At 54.1% G+C, this 15,889-nt stretch overlaps 1 protein-coding gene across 8 annotated transcripts in view; it reads right to left on the bottom strand.

The window, feature by feature from the left end:
- The window catches only part of LOC144755958 (signal transducer and activator of transcription 5B), a 1,707,375-nt gene that overhangs the window by 116,194 nt on the left and 1,575,292 nt on the right, over positions 1 to 15,889 (bottom strand). The gene's annotated exons all lie outside the window — the stretch shown is intronic.

Here is a 15,889-nt window from a genome sequence, read left to right as displayed (position 1 = left end):
GTCCTCCCGGCACTCTGTGTGCTCGTTCCCCCGCAAAGAATTTACTCAGTCCCTAGGGGTGAGGTGATTGAGGATGAGGTCTTCGACACGAAGATCAGTGGACAGTGATCCAGAGTTCTCCGGGACCCCAATAATACACACGTTATTGCGCCTTGCACGGCCCTCAAAATCCTCCAGTCGACGAGCAAAGAAATCATTGGCGGATCTTAAGTTGCGACCTCCGTTTGCATGTCGGACATGTCCGTCGTGAGGCTGGAGGTCTTCAAATCTAGAGATGTGACCTTTTCATTTGTCTTCGCCAAATCCGTTCTGATAAGATTAACGTCGATGGCCACAATGTCTAGCGCCAGGGCCTCGTATTGCTGGCCAATAGATGTCTTGATGGCAGCAATGGCGCTCATGACGTCTTGTAACGTTAGATCCGCCGACACAGTAGGGTCATCAGTCGCCTCCTCCCGGACCTTCGGTGTGCCACCGGGGATCCTTTAGGATGAGTGTAACGGTCCATAACATTCGTTTGGGTTGCACCTCCTCGGAAGGTGGTCTTGACTTTCCGTTTGTCACCCTCGGGCTTGCCTGTCATGGCGGGCTGGGTGCCCCGGAGGGGCGCCTGAGATCTGGTCCAAATGGCTCCTCAGAGTTCACCCACGGGATAACCAAAGGCAGATAAAAGCCAATGTAATTCCACAGCCAATCACTCGCCGGCCCCCAGCCCAGGTAATGAGCATGGGAGCCAGTGTCTGTCTCGGTGAGGAGGAACACTAGGCGGCATAAACAAAACCGAAAGTTAATTCGGGCCGTGATCTGGACCCCTTTAGCCGGTGTTGTTGAATTACCGCCCGGGTACAGCCGCGAGTCAAGGCCCAGGTAGCTCCACGGGGGTAGGTCTCAAAAGTGCAGGATGGCGTAGCTTAGGAACCCGAAGTCCAAATCAATTCCTGAAAGCAGCTAGTACATCAGCTGGGCTGCGCCTTCAATAACCCATCTTCGGAATCAGGATATCATTCAGGATAAATGCAGGAGGCGGCGAGGGTCTCGGGAGCCCTGTGCTCACACGGCCATCTCGGATGCGCGTGAAGCTCCTCCAATTAGGTACATTATTAGGCCATATTTTAATTTCAGGTTTCAGAGTTGTTTTTTTTATTGTCATGAACGACTTCAGCAAATCCTTTACTTTCTTAGTGTAATCATGATAGTTTGTTATGGAGTGGTTGTGTCATTAGGTGCAGTTTGTTTGCACACATATTGCAAGATAACATTCCTGTCTGAATGATTAAACAATGATTGCTCTAGTGCTGCCAGTGACCTGTAGGTTATGACGAGCTTGAAAGTCTTGGAATCGTTTGTAAGTGCAAGATATCCAGTTTTACTGGAGAAGTTCGGTTGAATGCTATTTAAAGAGAGCCCAAGAACCAAGTTGTTCCATCTTAAGTATCCCTCTGCAGCCTCAATTCATTTTTCCATTCATGTTGTCTTTGCTGCGAGGGCTGTTACTGGGTTTTCCAATGTATTACCTTCCATCATAGTGTTGTGACTTTTCCCTCTGCCTCAGTGATTATGCAATCTTTTGCATATCTGTGTGCAGTAAACTGACCTCTAGGGAAACGGTGTATCTTGTCCTCCAGCGCAGTTTAGGACCTTTAAATCACTACCATAATGTTACTTGAGGATGGTTCTGAGATCTCCAGGTTCTATTGGTGCCCATGGAGTTGTGCCAGCTCCTTTCCTTTCTGCGAGGTAATATATTACATATTTTTGTTGTTTTGTTTGGGTTTCATCATTTCCCAATTCACCGTCTCCCACTACTTCTTAAATTGTTTACATTTTACACGCTTACTTTTTTCTGTACTTTTTGCACATTATACTCCTTAATTTTTTGTTTACTACAATGTGTCACATAACATTATATCAGAGTTTGTTTATTGCAGCCGAGTATGTAATTGTCACACTTGAGAGGTGCAACCGTACATATTAATATACTGTGTACTTTGGCATATGGTCCACCATGTACGGCTGCATCACAGGAATGAAATGCAAACAGGCGCAGAGGAGATTTGCTCAGGTATAGGACCTGTAATTTAATTTTACGCTTCTTTACATATCTGCAACAGTCACCAGTTCTGCAGGGCAATTGGCAGGTTCAATGGCACTTGGGCATAATTACAATTATTTAATTTACTGGACTCCACTCCATGCTTTGTTTGATTACTCCCCCACTACAGCCCAACAGTTACATTGAGATTGCCACACTACCATATACTTTTGACCATTCACGCCAGCGCGCCCCCCTGATTGCCACCTGTGGTCCTCTGCTGCACTGCCCCTACTTCTCGTCTCTTCTGACCAGGCAGCGGGCATGGCGGCACCAGATGGGGCCGGCATCCCAGTCAGTGAGCCAGGGTCTGTCATCCACGCATCAGTCTCCCCAGCCAGGCTCACTCTACAACCGGCATTCTCTGTTAATTCTCCCCTCTGCTTTGGGAAGTCTTCACTTTTTGGTCACAACAGCAGGCAACAAAACTCCCACAGTTTACTGCAGATCAGCAAGTTCTGCTTCGCATCAGGGCTACGATGAGAGTTCACAGTGTGTCATCTCCAGGTCGCACTTCTTATGGTAAATATTTTACCCACTTCGGACCAACTTTACATCTCAGTTTAGGCCTATGCGCAAGGTTGCGATGTCTGTCTTACGTCTGGGGCCTGTGCTCACTATACGTTTGTTTTTTCTACCAAAGTTGTCGAGCAGGCAGGGGGCAGCTTCATAGGACATTTTGCTTGGCCTCTACTGTGTTGATGGTGTAATTAATTTAAGGATTTTGGCAGTACTGGAGACGGCGTGCAGGTGCTCACATGGGAAGCATGGAACCATCTTGCCGGCCAGGCACTGGATTTATTTTCTAGTTAGTAGCAAAAGAAAATACGTAACACAATTCATTTTATACGGGACTACCGTGATGTGTAAAACTGTCCATAAAGGACCATAGTTATCAAAAAGTTGATTGGATTTTGTAATCTCTTTTGTCCTGTAAAGATAAAAACATAATACTCTTTAAATGTAGAAAATGATTTCTGCCGGATTAGGATTACTAAATAAAATTGGTAAAGAAATGGACTGGTTAATGTGGAGCTGAGAAACAACTTTAGGCATAAAGTACAGGGGAGTTCTCATCACTAGTCTATGGGAATGAAAAATAGTGTAGGGCTCAAAAGCTAATCATGCTTGAAGTTTGCACAGTCTACGAGCTGGAGTGATAGTTACAAGGAAGGCTCCTATCCATGGAAGTAGCTACAATGCAGCTTTATGTATTTGGACAAAAAGAGAAGTCATACATTCACAAACGACTAGATTGCGTTTCCACAGAGGGCTTCCAAATATGAAGAAAAGTCTTTTACAACCCTTAACAAAATCCATTATCACCAGTGTGGTAAAAAACAGACTTGTAAGAAGCATATTTCCGACATGCAGTTTTAAATGCCTGGTGACAAGAATTGCATCTTGGTTTTACTAGTTGTAACAGAAACAAGAACACGGTCTTCTTGGCAGGTAACTGGATTCATAAACAGAAAAGCTTTGAAAAAAAGATGGAAAGTTATGAGCTATAGATATAACAGCCTCAGAGGACTGAGATTGCTCCTCAGCCTAATATAGAAAAACCTGCCATGAGTGGTTGTACAGGAAGTTCCTGTTGTAGGAGGATTCTACTAAATTTCCTCCTCACACCATTAAAGAGATGAATGATTTGCTACCAGTGACAGGTGTATTCTGTATTCCACGTTGTCTTACATTTGAGTCCACTGATCTTCCAGTTACTGCTGTAGAGGCCTCATGTTATCTGGCATGGGAGGTAATAAAGATGTAGAAGGCCATTACCCTATAATTGAAGAACCTTCACGAGCTTTAGGGTTCAGCAATTCGAGGATTTGATGACACTTCTCAAAGTTTGAGGACACTTGCTCCATCAAAACACTTTTCCTTTGTTTGCATCCAGAGTCACACCCAAATAAAATAGGATACAAACGGTCTTCAACATGGATTTGGTTAGGATGATTTGAAGACCCAAATGATGGCCTAGCGACATAGCGTTGTGAAAGTCTTGTAAAGTCATATGGCCATACATTTGGCGAAAGTTCTTTGAGCTGACTTTAGGCCAAAATGCAGTAACGCATACTAATGAGACCACCCTACCGACAACCTTAGAAACTTCCTGCTTCTTTCTTGTTATTGGAATATGGAAGTATGCATAAAGGAGGTCTGCAGCAAACATCCAACGTTGTTGCTTTAGATGTAGGGATATTTGATGCAGTAATAGCATTCAGGCATTTTTCTTTCAGTAGTTGCTCACTTTCAGATCAAGGATAGGGCTACACTCTTCCTTTGGGCCCCTTTTCTGAACCAGAAACTATATAGAATATATGGTATTGCCTCTTTAGGCAGGAGGTTCCAGTCCTAATTCTCATAATGCCAAAAGTATGGATGTTTAAAATTGCAGCGGTTTCATATTGAATTTTGGGTGCAGCCTTTGGTGGTATAGACAGCGATAGCACCCTGAAATTAAAATCATAACTATCCTCCACAATACCTAGCACCATGTGTCGCTTGTTTCAATTTCCCATTCCTTTTTGCTAATCAATTTTATTGATTTTAAGATCAAACACATTAACAGCACAAGACATTTGATCAATGTTACAAGCATTTATCGCAGTTGTCAGTTTTGAGTACACAAGGAATAATGGTTGGAAGCATCATCCTGACGCGTTAGCATTACAATTGTATACATAAGGGAGCTTTAGTTTAATTAGTCCAATCGATTTAACCGTTTGCCCAAGACCCTGTTATACTTGGTTGGACATCCCTGGGCCTCAAATAAGGGTCTCTCCTGTGCGGCACACCAGACCACTCCCCGTCACCATTTTGCTATGCTTGGGGGTTTAGCTTGCACCCAGGTAGCGGCAATGTCACGTTTGATCACCGCAATTGCTGTCCCGAGAAATATTCTACCTGATCGAGAACCGGCCAGGCTGTCCATCACCCTAGGATAAGACGCACAGGAATCGTGGGAACTGGCCAACCCAGGACCTGTGTAAGTTCGGACTCTATTGCCGTCCTATATGGGGCAAGGCTAGTACATGTCCAAATCATGTGATAGAAGTCTGCCGGTTCTTGGCCGCAGTGCATGCAGTTTGGGGAGGGACGCAACCCTTCTCTGTGTAGGCGTGCTGGGGTGAGATAGGCCGCATGGAGATAGTATAATTGAATAAGGTGGAGTCTGGCTGAGGTCGTGATGGTTTTGGGGGACATAAGGGCGTCACGCGAATCCTCCTCCAGTGGACCCACCCTGCCCTCCCAACGGGTCCAGAGTGGATCAAGAGTTGCCGGTCCAGTGTAAACAAGGGTATGATATATGCGGGACACCGCTCCCCTCCCCATCATGATCTGAGCTTTCAGTGGCCTGAATTCGGGAAGCGACGTGCCTGATGAAATGCGCGTGTTGAGGGCATGACGGAGTTGCAGATATTTATCAAATTTTGAGGGCTGGAGAATATAGATCACCCGCTGGTCCTGGAGTGTCCTAATGTGGTCACCAAACCAAACATTGCCCAGCAGTGAGATACCTTTGTGGTCCCATTGTTTGAACCCCGAGAGTGCCGCCACCTCACTCAACCACGTGCCCTGCCAGAGAGGTATGTGTTGGCTCAGTCGTTTATCCCAACGCGTGTGCCTCAGAGCTGTGCGGCAAGCCACCAGGACTGCTCTGGTTATCAGCGGTATCGCTTTGGGTATGGGCTCCTGTATAAGTATGCTTGTATTTGGGGGAAATCCATGTCCCTGAGCCCCGTTTTGCAGGCCGGGACAGACCACTCCCTGGTGAACCAATCATGAATTACAAGGAGCCGGGTGGCCGGGTAGTATAGGGTGGAGATCGGTCATACCCAAGCCACCCTCAAAGGGTGGGATCCCGCATCGGGCGAGAGCGATACGGGGTCTCGCTCCTCTCCATAGAAACCTGGTGGTCACCCCATCTATCTCATTAAACCAGCTGAGCGGGAAGTAAAAAGTGATATTCTGGATGATGTATAAGAAGCACGGGAGGATCATCATCTTGAACAGCGCTATTCTCCCGAGTGGGTTGAGTGGCAGGGTTAGCTAGCCCTTGAGATCAGCTTTGGCTTTATGGACCAATGGGGTAATGTTCAATGCCCATTCCAACTCGGGAAGCAGAGCGACCCATAGCCCTAAATATTTAAATGACTGTCTCCTGTTGGGGATGGATGACTGCCAGTCGAAGCACTCCCTAGAGAGGTAAAGGGGCACTAGAGTTTTATCTAGTTGAGTCGGAGGCCCGAGACGTTCTCAAAGGCATGCAGAACCTCAAGGCATATAGGGCCAGAGCTGGCCGGTACGACACGTAGAGCAGGACATTGTCCGCATACAAGGCGATTTTGTCGGTGTGGTGGTTTCCCAAGCCCAGCCTTGGATCCGGTGGTCGGATCGAATGAGGCAGGCCAAGTGCTCCATTGCCAGCGCAAACAGGAGGGTAGAAAGGGGACATCCCTGCCTTGTGCCTCTCTGAATTGGTAACGCCTTGGAGAGGGTTCCATTGGTCAATATCCAGGCTCTGGGGTTGGAGTAGAGGACCTGGACAAGGCGTCTGAATTGTTGTACAAGACCCATCATCTGCATGTTGTCCTACAAGTAATGCCAGTCCACCATATCGAAGGCTTTTTCAAAGTCGACAAGAAGGAGCGCAAGATAAGGTGTAAGGATCTGGCATTTGGCTAGTGCCAGATGGAGACGTCTTAGGTAGTGTCTGGTGCTCCGTGCTGGCATTAAGCCGCATTGATCTGAGTGGACCATCTTATGGAGAAAGGGACGAAGTCGCTGGGCTAGGATTGTAGCATATATTTTTATCTGCACTTCCAGTTCACATCCGTGGCCTTAACAACTATCTAGAATTCAGGAAGGCCATTAAAATTCACCTTTTCCCTGCTCCATAGTGCTACTCTCAGTCCCACACTAACACATCAGTTGCTCTGCTGTCAGCGCCGGGATGCCCCTTTGCTGGGGGTGTTTGCGTTTTACAAGTTGTGGTAACATAACATAACATAACATCTCCGTGTTGATAAGTGAAATTGGGTGGTAGTCCGCGCAAACAGGAGAGGGCGGTTGGGTCTTGAGAATCAGGACGATAGTCGCCACGTCAATCTCTGGAGATCCGACCTCAGCAATGTGTTGGTAGAGGTGTATGAGATGGGGAACCAATAGGTCCTGGTAGGCCACGTAGTATTCTTGCGGGAAGCCGTCGGGCCCGGTGTTTTACCAGCCTTCAGCAGGGAGAGAACACCGTGTATCTCCTCCGGGGTTATGTGGAGGTCCAAGTCAGCCGCCATATCCTCGGTGAGGCGAGGGAACTGGATCCCTGTCTGGCAGAGCATGCCCAGGAGGGTAGCCTCCAGTGCGCGAGCAGAGTACAACTGGGCGTAGTAGTCAGCAAACGCCTGTGCGATTGCAGGTGAGGATGCTGGGTGTTGCCAGAGGAATCTTGGACTTCAGGAACTATCCTATTGGCTAGAGGGTACGAAATTAACCTGTGTAGCAGGCTCCCGTTTTTATCGCCACATCCGTACACTAGGGCCAAGGAGGAGCGCCACAGCATTTTGGCCGACTCCAAAGAGATCTGTTTGATCTCTTCTCGAATGACCGCGAGTTGCCTGTTGTGGTGAACATCAGGGGTTCCAGATAGGGTTTTTTCCAGCCGTGTTGCTTGTGCCTCGAGAAGGGTCAGGCGATCCTTCTGTGCCAATCGTTTCGTGTATACCCGACCCCTGGCTACTCCACGGATGGTGGCTTTACTTGCCTCACAGAGGGTGCTCGGGGACAGGACCGATCCCGGATTAGTAAGGAAATAGTGGCGCAATTTCACCTCTATCGCCTTCTTAACTTCTTTGTCCTGCAGAAACTACGCATTTGAGGCTCCACCTAGGTGCAAGGATAGGGCTCAGTGGTCCGAGATTCCCCGGGAAGGATATTTATATTAAATAGCCTGTGGCAGTCTGGGGCAGGCAGGAGGATCAGGTCAATACGTGAGTGTGTGGTGGGCCGCTGAAGTAGGAGTATATTGAGCGCCTCGGGGATTCCAGACCCTCCAGACATCGCACACACCGACGGTAGCCGCCCAGTCTGTCAATTTCTTGGCTAGCCTCGTTGGTGGGAAGGTATGCCGGTCACGTCAAGTGCTAGTTGCATAGCTGCATTAAAGTCTCCCCAATTACCGTCTGCCCCATGGGTAGGGAGGAGTGTGTGTCTGTGAGGTGCTGCAGGGTGGAGGTGAGCGTGGCGGGTGGGACATATATGGGCGACAGATTATGGGTGTTCCCTTCTAGCTTACCGGACACTAAAACAAACCTGCCCTGGGGATCCGTCGCAATGTGATCAGGAGTGAAGGGGAGACCTCGCAGCAATAGGATTGCAAACCTTCGCACACCGCACTCGAAACCAGAATGCCACACCCTATTAAAACTTTACCATGCTAGGAAGAGGCATTGGGTCCCTAGGAGGTGGGTCTCCGCCGTTTTCTTGAGGCGATCCAGTAGTCCGTTCACACTCAAGGACAGAACGTGAAGGGACTTACCCGAGGTAGACGACTGCATCATGGCTGGCATGTGTGAGGAGTGGGCCCCAGTGAGGTAGGTGCAGTTCAATGCAATTGCATAGTCGGGGTGCTCGCTGTGTGTTGTGCGTTTTTGAAGTGTCAGTTCGGTGAATAAGTGCCAAAGTGCTGTAGAAAAGGAGACAATGTCAGATTCAAACCTAAAACTACCCAGAAAACAATGGTCCCCGCCCTGCCTCCCTCTATACCCTATACTTCAGGAACCGAAGCATCTGTGGCCCTGAAAAAGAAAAGAAAAAGTAACAACAAGCTAAACTGAAACGCCTAGCTGGGGACTGCGTGGTGATAGTGGACCCCTCCACCTCCACAGTATCGGATACAATAGAATTTGTGGCGTGCCTCAGAGTTTTGAGTTGTCCGTGGGATATATCTCTCCCTTCCTCATCCAATCAGGAGCTTTTGGAATTGTGTTTCTGTATGTCCGTACGATTTCTTAGAGTGCTTGGCTTTTGGAAAGGTCGGAGTCTGAAGCCGCAGGCACGCGTCTTCGGAGGGGTCTGGGTCTCGGTGCAGGTCTTCCACAGAGCTTTCTCTACTGTGATCTCGTGAGGTTGGGGGGGTCACATTGGTTTTGGGACCTTGGGCCCCTGAACCAGGTGACGCAGACGTTCCCTTGCGCGCCCTCTGCCCCTGCAGGACCGCATCAGCCTCCACTGCTGCCGGGGAGAGAGTGGGTCAGACCTCAGTGATTCGGATGACATGGTCAAAGATGCTGATAAGTCTCGCAGACGTCGCTCCTCTGTCAGCCAGGTCCAAGCAGACTGCGGGGTCCCCAAAAAGAGCGTCTTGTTTTTAACAACGACTCAGAGGCGGGCCAGGAAGAGGAGCCCATATCTCAGGCCCACGTTTTGAAGCTTCTGCTTGACCTCATTATATGAGCAATGTTGCGCCTGTACTTCCCTACTATAGTCTGGAAAGAGCATTACAGTGTGGTTCAGAAACTTCAAGGTGCCCTGAGTCCAGGCTGCATTCAGGATGGCTTGTCTGTCCTTAAAGTTCAAGAACCTGGCTCTAATTGGCCTGTGTGGAGCACCGGGAGGCAGTTTAGGAGCAAGGGACCAAAGGCACGATCAATAGCGAACCATGGCGATAGTACTTCCTTGTGCATCCAAAAGTTCAGCCAGGTTTCCACAAAGGCAGCTGTTCGACCCTGCTCGGCCTCCTCCGGAAATCCCACCATGCGGAGGTTGTTACGACACGACCGGTTTTCAGCGTCCTCAGCTCTGCGATGCAGCTCTTTTGCAGGTGGGTTACCTGTTCCTTCAGTTGATTCAGTTCATCCTCAACTGTGGAGATTCAAGATTCTGCTTCCGAAATACAAGCTGTGGCATTTAGCAAGTCTTGGGGAATGAGGGTCATGTCTACTAACCGTGGGCGAAGAACTCCGCCCCGCCAGCGAAGTGTGCAGAGTTTGGTCTACTCCGTGTTCCAGGAAAACTCTGCACACTCTGCGGCGGAGGGGAGTTGGCCCGCCGCCCGCCTCCACCCCCTTATTAAAAACGGGATCCCGGCTGCTGAGTGTCTCTTAAGCGTCGGGTGGGGTGCACCAGGGTAGGGGTGCGCCGTTGGCGGGTGATTTTCTTTATTCCCTGGGGATCTGTGGGTCTGCAGGGCCGTTGGGTCCACTCAGGTGGACTAGGGGACCCTATAGAAGACTGCTGCTGCGAGACCTCGCAGCTGAACCCTTTGCTTAAGGAGTTTCGGGCGGTGTGTCCCTATCAAGCTGGCCGCAGCCACGCCCCCAGCTCAGATAGGTCTTCCCGGCTCCTGCCGAGTTACCATGGGGGTCTGGCCGGACACTTCCAGGCGGGGCAAGGGGCCTAGGCCGCTCAGGCAGGCAGGGAGGGAGGCCCTCCAGGCAGGGCTCAGTCCAGCAGGCGAGATATTTGGGCTCAGGGCCGGTGCAAAGGCAAGTAACTGCTTAGTGCAAAGGGGGAGGTGGTTGACTCCAGCAGCCGAACGGCCCATCACCTCGAGTCTGCGTGAAGGAGGATGATGACCATAAGAGGAAGAGGGCGGGGAGGCCGGGCAGCCTCTCCTGAGGCCCCCTCGGCGTGCGCTCTGCAGCTGACCGGCCCGCACCCAGCCGCTGATGTCAGGCGTGAGGGCAAGCAATAGTCAAAAGGGGGAGGAGGGGAGGGCCGGGGAGTCTCTCCTGAGGCCCCCGCTGCGCGGCCTCAGCAGCTGATTAGGTCACTACCAGCTCCCCGCTAAGCAGAGCCCCGAAACCAGGGCCAACGCCACACCAGTCCGATGAGGCCACCCAAGGAATGGCTCCTGCACCCTCGCTGTATTGGGCCAAAAGTCCGTGCCACCCACCCGCGTGGAGCACTCTCACCTGGTCGTGGGCAGCTTTAGGAGGCAACACTCTGAACAGGCCAGAACCTGGGCCACCTTCTGTCCATACAGCACAGCACTCAGAAGGAGGGAGAGGCCCAAGCCACGGACCTACCCCGCTGCCCTGGACGGTCAATCAATCAATCAAATCATTTGTATAGCGCACTACTCACCCGGGGGGTCTCAAGGCGCTGGGGGGGGGGGGGGCGCTACTGCTCGAACAGCCAGGTCTTGAGCTGCTTCCTGAAGGCCAGGTGGTCTTGGGTCAGGCGGAGGTGGGTCGGGAGGGAGTTCCAAGTCTTGGCGGCCAGGTAGGAGAAGGACCTTCCTCCCGTGGTGGCTCTTCGGATGCGGGGGACGGCGGCGAGAGCGTGGCTGGTCGATCGAAGCTGGCGTTTGGGAGCGTAGAAGTTGAGGCGGCTGTTGAGGTATCCCGGGCCTTGGTTGTGTAGGGCTTTGTGTGCGTGGGTGAGGAGTCGGAAGGTGATTCTCTTGTTGACCGGGAGCCAGTGCAGGTCTCTCAGGTGTCCGGAGATGTGGCTGCGGCGGGGGATGTCCAGGATGAGTCGTGCTGAGGTGTTCTGGATCCGCTGGAGTCTCTTCTGGAGTTTGGCGGTGGTTCCGGCGTAGAGGGAGTTGCCGTAGTCCAGACGGCTGGTGACGAGGTCTTGGGTGACCGTCTTCCTGGTCTCGGTGGGGATCCATCGGAAGATCTTACGTAGCATGCGTAGGATGTTGAAGCACGACGAGGAGACGGCGTTGACTTGTCTGGTCATGGAGAGGGAGGAGTCCAGGATGAAGCCCAGGTTGCGTGCGTGGTCTGTGGGTTTGGGTGCGCTGCCCAGGGCGGGGGGCCACCAGGAGTCGTCCCAGGCGGAGGGTGATGATCCCAGGATGAGGACTTCCGTTTTGTCCGAGTTCAGTTTCAGGCGGCTGCTCGACATCCATTTGGCTACGTCTGTCATCCCTTCGTGCAGGTTGGCCCTGGCGGTGGCGGGGTCGTTGGTGAGGGAGAGGATCAGCTGGGTGTCGTCGGCGTAGGAGATGATGTTGAGGTTGTGCTGGTGTGCGATGGCTGCGAGGGGGCTCATGTAGACGTTGAAGAGTGTTGGGCTGAGCGAGGAGCCTTGAGGGACGCCGCAGATGACTTCGGTGGCTTCAGATCTGAACGGGGGGAGGCGGACTCTCTGTGTCCTTCCGGCGAGGAAGGAGATGATCCACTCCAGTGCCTTCTCCTGGATTCCGACGTTGCTGAGGCGCTGTACTAGGGTACGGTGGCAGACAGTGTCGAAGGCACCGGAGAGGTCCAGGAGGATGAGGGCCGCTGTTTCTCCGTTGTCGAGCAGGGCTCGGATGTCATCGGTAGCTGCGATCAGGGCGGTCTCGGTGCTGTGGTTGGCCCGGAAGCCAGACTGCGAGAGGTCGAGGGAGCCGTTCGTCTCGAGGAAGGTGGCCAGTTGCTTGTTGACGGTCTTCTCGATGACTTTTGCCGGAAACGGGAGCAGCGAGATGGGGCGGTAGTTCTTGAGGTCGGTGGGGTCGGCTGATGGTTTCTTAAGTAGAGCGCTGAGTTCGGCGTGCTTCCAGCTCTCCGGGAAGGTGGCGGTGTCGAAGGAGGTGTTGATGATGTCCCGCAGGAGGGGTGCGATGACTGCGTCGGCCTTGTTGAAGACGTGGTGAGGGCAGGGGTCGGTCGGAGATCCGGAGTGGATGGAGTTCATCGTGCGGATGGTGTCTTCGGTACTGGTCTGGGTCCAGGCGCGGAGGGTGGTGGTGGGGGGCGCTGGTTCGGTCGTGGCGTGCGTCGGTTGGGTGCTGAAGCTGTTGTGTATGTCCGCGATCTTGTTGTGGAAGTAGGAGGCGAGGGAGTTGCAGAGGTCTTGCGAAGGGGTGATGTCGTTGTTTCCGGCGTTGGGGTTGGAGAGCTCTTTCACGATGTTGAAGAGTTCCTTGCTGTTGTGTGCGTTGATGTCCAGTCGTTCCTTGAATGCAGTTTTCTTGGTGGCGTGGATCAGTTGGTGGTGTTTTCGGGTGGCGAGCTTGAGGGCAGTCATGTTGTCCGATGTTGGGTCTCTGCGCCAGGTTCTCTCGAGTGCTCTGCAGTTCTTCTTGGAGCTCTCGAGTTTGTCGTTAAACCATGGGGCTCTCTTGTTGCCGGGTCTGCTCGGCGGGGTCTTCAGAGGGGCGAGGTCGTCTGCGCAGACGGGGATCCATTTCGTGAGGTTGGTGGCCGCATGGCTCGGGTTCGTTGTGCTGGTGGGAGGGTTCTTGCTCAGGGAAGCGGCGAGCTGGTCTGCAGTGATCTTGTTCCAGCTTCTGCGGGGAACCTGTTGCTGGTGATGGTGGACCGTGGTCCTTCTGAAGCTGAAGTGGACGCAGCTGTGGTCCGTCCAGTGGAGTCCCGTGGCGTGGCTGAAGGCGATGTCCTTGCTGGAAGAGAAGACCGGGTCGAGTGTGTGTCCGGCGTAGTGGGTGGGGGTGGTCACCAGTTGCTTGAGTCCGAGGTTGGAGAGGTTGTCCAGCAGGGTGGTGGTGTTGCGGTCGTTGTTATTCTCCAGGTGGAAGTTGAGGTCCCCGAGGAGGATGTAGTCGGCGGAGGGGAGGGCGTGTGAGCTGATGAAGTCGGCGATGTCTTCGCTGAATTGTGTGCGTGGTCCCGGGGGTCTGTAGATGAGGGTGCCTCTGAGGGTGGTCTTGGGGTTGACGTGGATCTGGAAGTGCAGGTGTTTGGCGGGTGCGAGGGTATCGTCGGTGTCGGTCATGATGCGGATGGTGTTCCTGTGGATGATGGCGATGCCTCCTCCTGTCTGGTTGACGCGGTCTCTCCGGATGATCTTGTAGCCCTCTGGGATGGCGATGGCGATGTCGGGCGCTGAGGAGGCGTTCATCCAGGTTTCCGTGAGGAAGGCGACGTCTGGGGCTGTGGTGTCGAGCAGGTTCCAGAGCTCGATGGCGTGTCTGTGGACGGAGCGGGTGTTGAGCAGGATGCACTTCAGGTGGGTGCTGCTGGAGTTCGGCTTGGTGGGTGCTGGTGTGGCGTGGGTCCGGTTGCAGGTGAACTTGCAGGAGTGGCAGCTGAAGGGTCTGTGGGTGCGTCTCGGTGTGGCTCGGTAGCAGCCCGGGGTTCGGCCGGTGTTGAGTGCGTTGAGGTCGGTGGCGTTGTAGGTCCGTCGTGTCGGCTTCTGTCGGTGGGGGCCAGGGGTCCTGGCGCGGGCCAGGCGCGGACAGGCGCAGACGGGCTTACCTTTGGCGCACCTTCGGCGCACATTCGGTGCTCCCGCTGCGCGCGTCCGCTGCGCGGTTGCTCTGGGGGCGTCATAAGTAAGGAGCCGGGTGGGCGGGTCAGCTGGGTGGCGGGAGCGGGGCGGCCAATGGGCTGGTGGTGGGCGGGGCCGCAGGGGGGCAGCGGCGGGAACCTCTGGGCGGCAGGCGGTGTCCCTGGGTCAAGCGTGGGAGGCGGGGGAGATCCGGGCGGCCCAGCGGCGGCTGGGTCGCTCTGCAGCAATCAGGAGTCCGGCAGGAGGCAGGTAGCAGCAGCGGCAGGCGTGGGAAGCAGGGGGGTGACCCGGCCTCGTGAAAGGCGCAGTGGTCACTCCCTGGCTGACCCCGCGGACCCCTTAAGTAAGGAGCCGGGTGGGCGGGTCAGCTGGGTGGCGGGAGCGGGGCGGCCAATGGGCTGGTGGTGGGCGGGGCCGCAGGGGGGCAGCGGCGGGAACCTCTGGGCGGCAGGCGGTGTCCCTGGGTCAAGCGTGGGAGGCGGGGGAGATCCGGGCGGCCCAGCGGCGGCTGGGTCGCTCTGCAGCAATCAGGAGTCCGGCAGGAGGCAGGTAGCAGCAGTGGCAGGCGTGGGAAGCAGGGGGGTGACCCGGCCTCGTGAAAGGCGCAGTGGTCACTCCCTGGCTGACCCCGCGGACCCCTTAAGTAAGGAGCCGGGTGGGCGGGTCAGCTGGGTGGCGGGAGCGGGGCGGCCAATGGGCTGGTGGTGGGCGGGGCCGCAGGGGGGCAGCGGCGGGAACCTCTGGGCGGCATGCGGTGTCCCTGGGTCAAGCGTGGGAGGCGGGGGAGATCCGGGCGGCCCAGCGGCGGCTGGGTCGCTCTGCAGCAATCAGGAGTCCGGCAGGAGGCAGGTAGCAGCAGCGGCAGGCGTGGGAAGCAGGGGGGTGACCCGGCCTCGTGAAAGGCGCAGTGGTCACTCCCTGGATGACCCTGCGGACCCCTTAAGTAAGGAGCCGGGTGGGCGGGTCAGCTGGGTGGCGGGAGCGGGGCGGCCAATGGGCTGGTGGTGGGCGGGGCCGCAGGGGGGCAGCGGCAGGAACCTCTGGGCGGCAGGCAGTGTCCCTGGGACGGTGAAGAACCACCAGCTCCTGTCCCGCTCGTCAGGCGGGTGGTGCCCTCAAGGCGTGGGATTCAGTCACGGTCCCAGGGGCACAGCGAGGAAAGGTAAGATCTCACCGCTGGCTGTATGGAGGGACGCCTCACAACATGCAGCCTGGAGGTTGGATCGTCCAGGGACCACGTCGCTCCGCCGTGCCCTCTCCTCAGGTGGGTCACTGAGTTCGGGGCCTTCAATCTCAGCAGGAGCGACGCCGCTGTCAGGTACCCGGCGTCTGGCACACATTAGAACCTCGGGCCCCAGTCTTGCGGCCTCGGGGATCCATGCACCGGATCGAGCGTCTCGTCCTGTAAGGCAGTGATTTTCGCTGTTGTTGAACAGCACAAGTAGCAGCAGGTACTGGTGATGAGTTTTAGGGGGATGGATAGCAGCCGATGGTGGTGGGATATGAAGCGGATGACGGAGGGGTCCGGAGCACTCTTAGAGTGCGACCGCCATCTTGACGCTTCAAGCCACGCCTGTCTTTTTGTTCTTAAGAGATGCTTTTCTC

The sequence above is a fragment of the Lissotriton helveticus genome, chromosome 5_1, assembly GCF_964261635.1.
Source record: "Lissotriton helveticus chromosome 5_1, aLisHel1.1, whole genome shotgun sequence".
In the NCBI taxonomy this organism is placed as follows: domain Eukaryota; kingdom Metazoa; phylum Chordata; class Amphibia; order Caudata; family Salamandridae; genus Lissotriton; species Lissotriton helveticus.
Note: the sequence above shows the minus strand (reverse complement) of the source record. Positions and strands in the feature narration are given on the sequence as shown.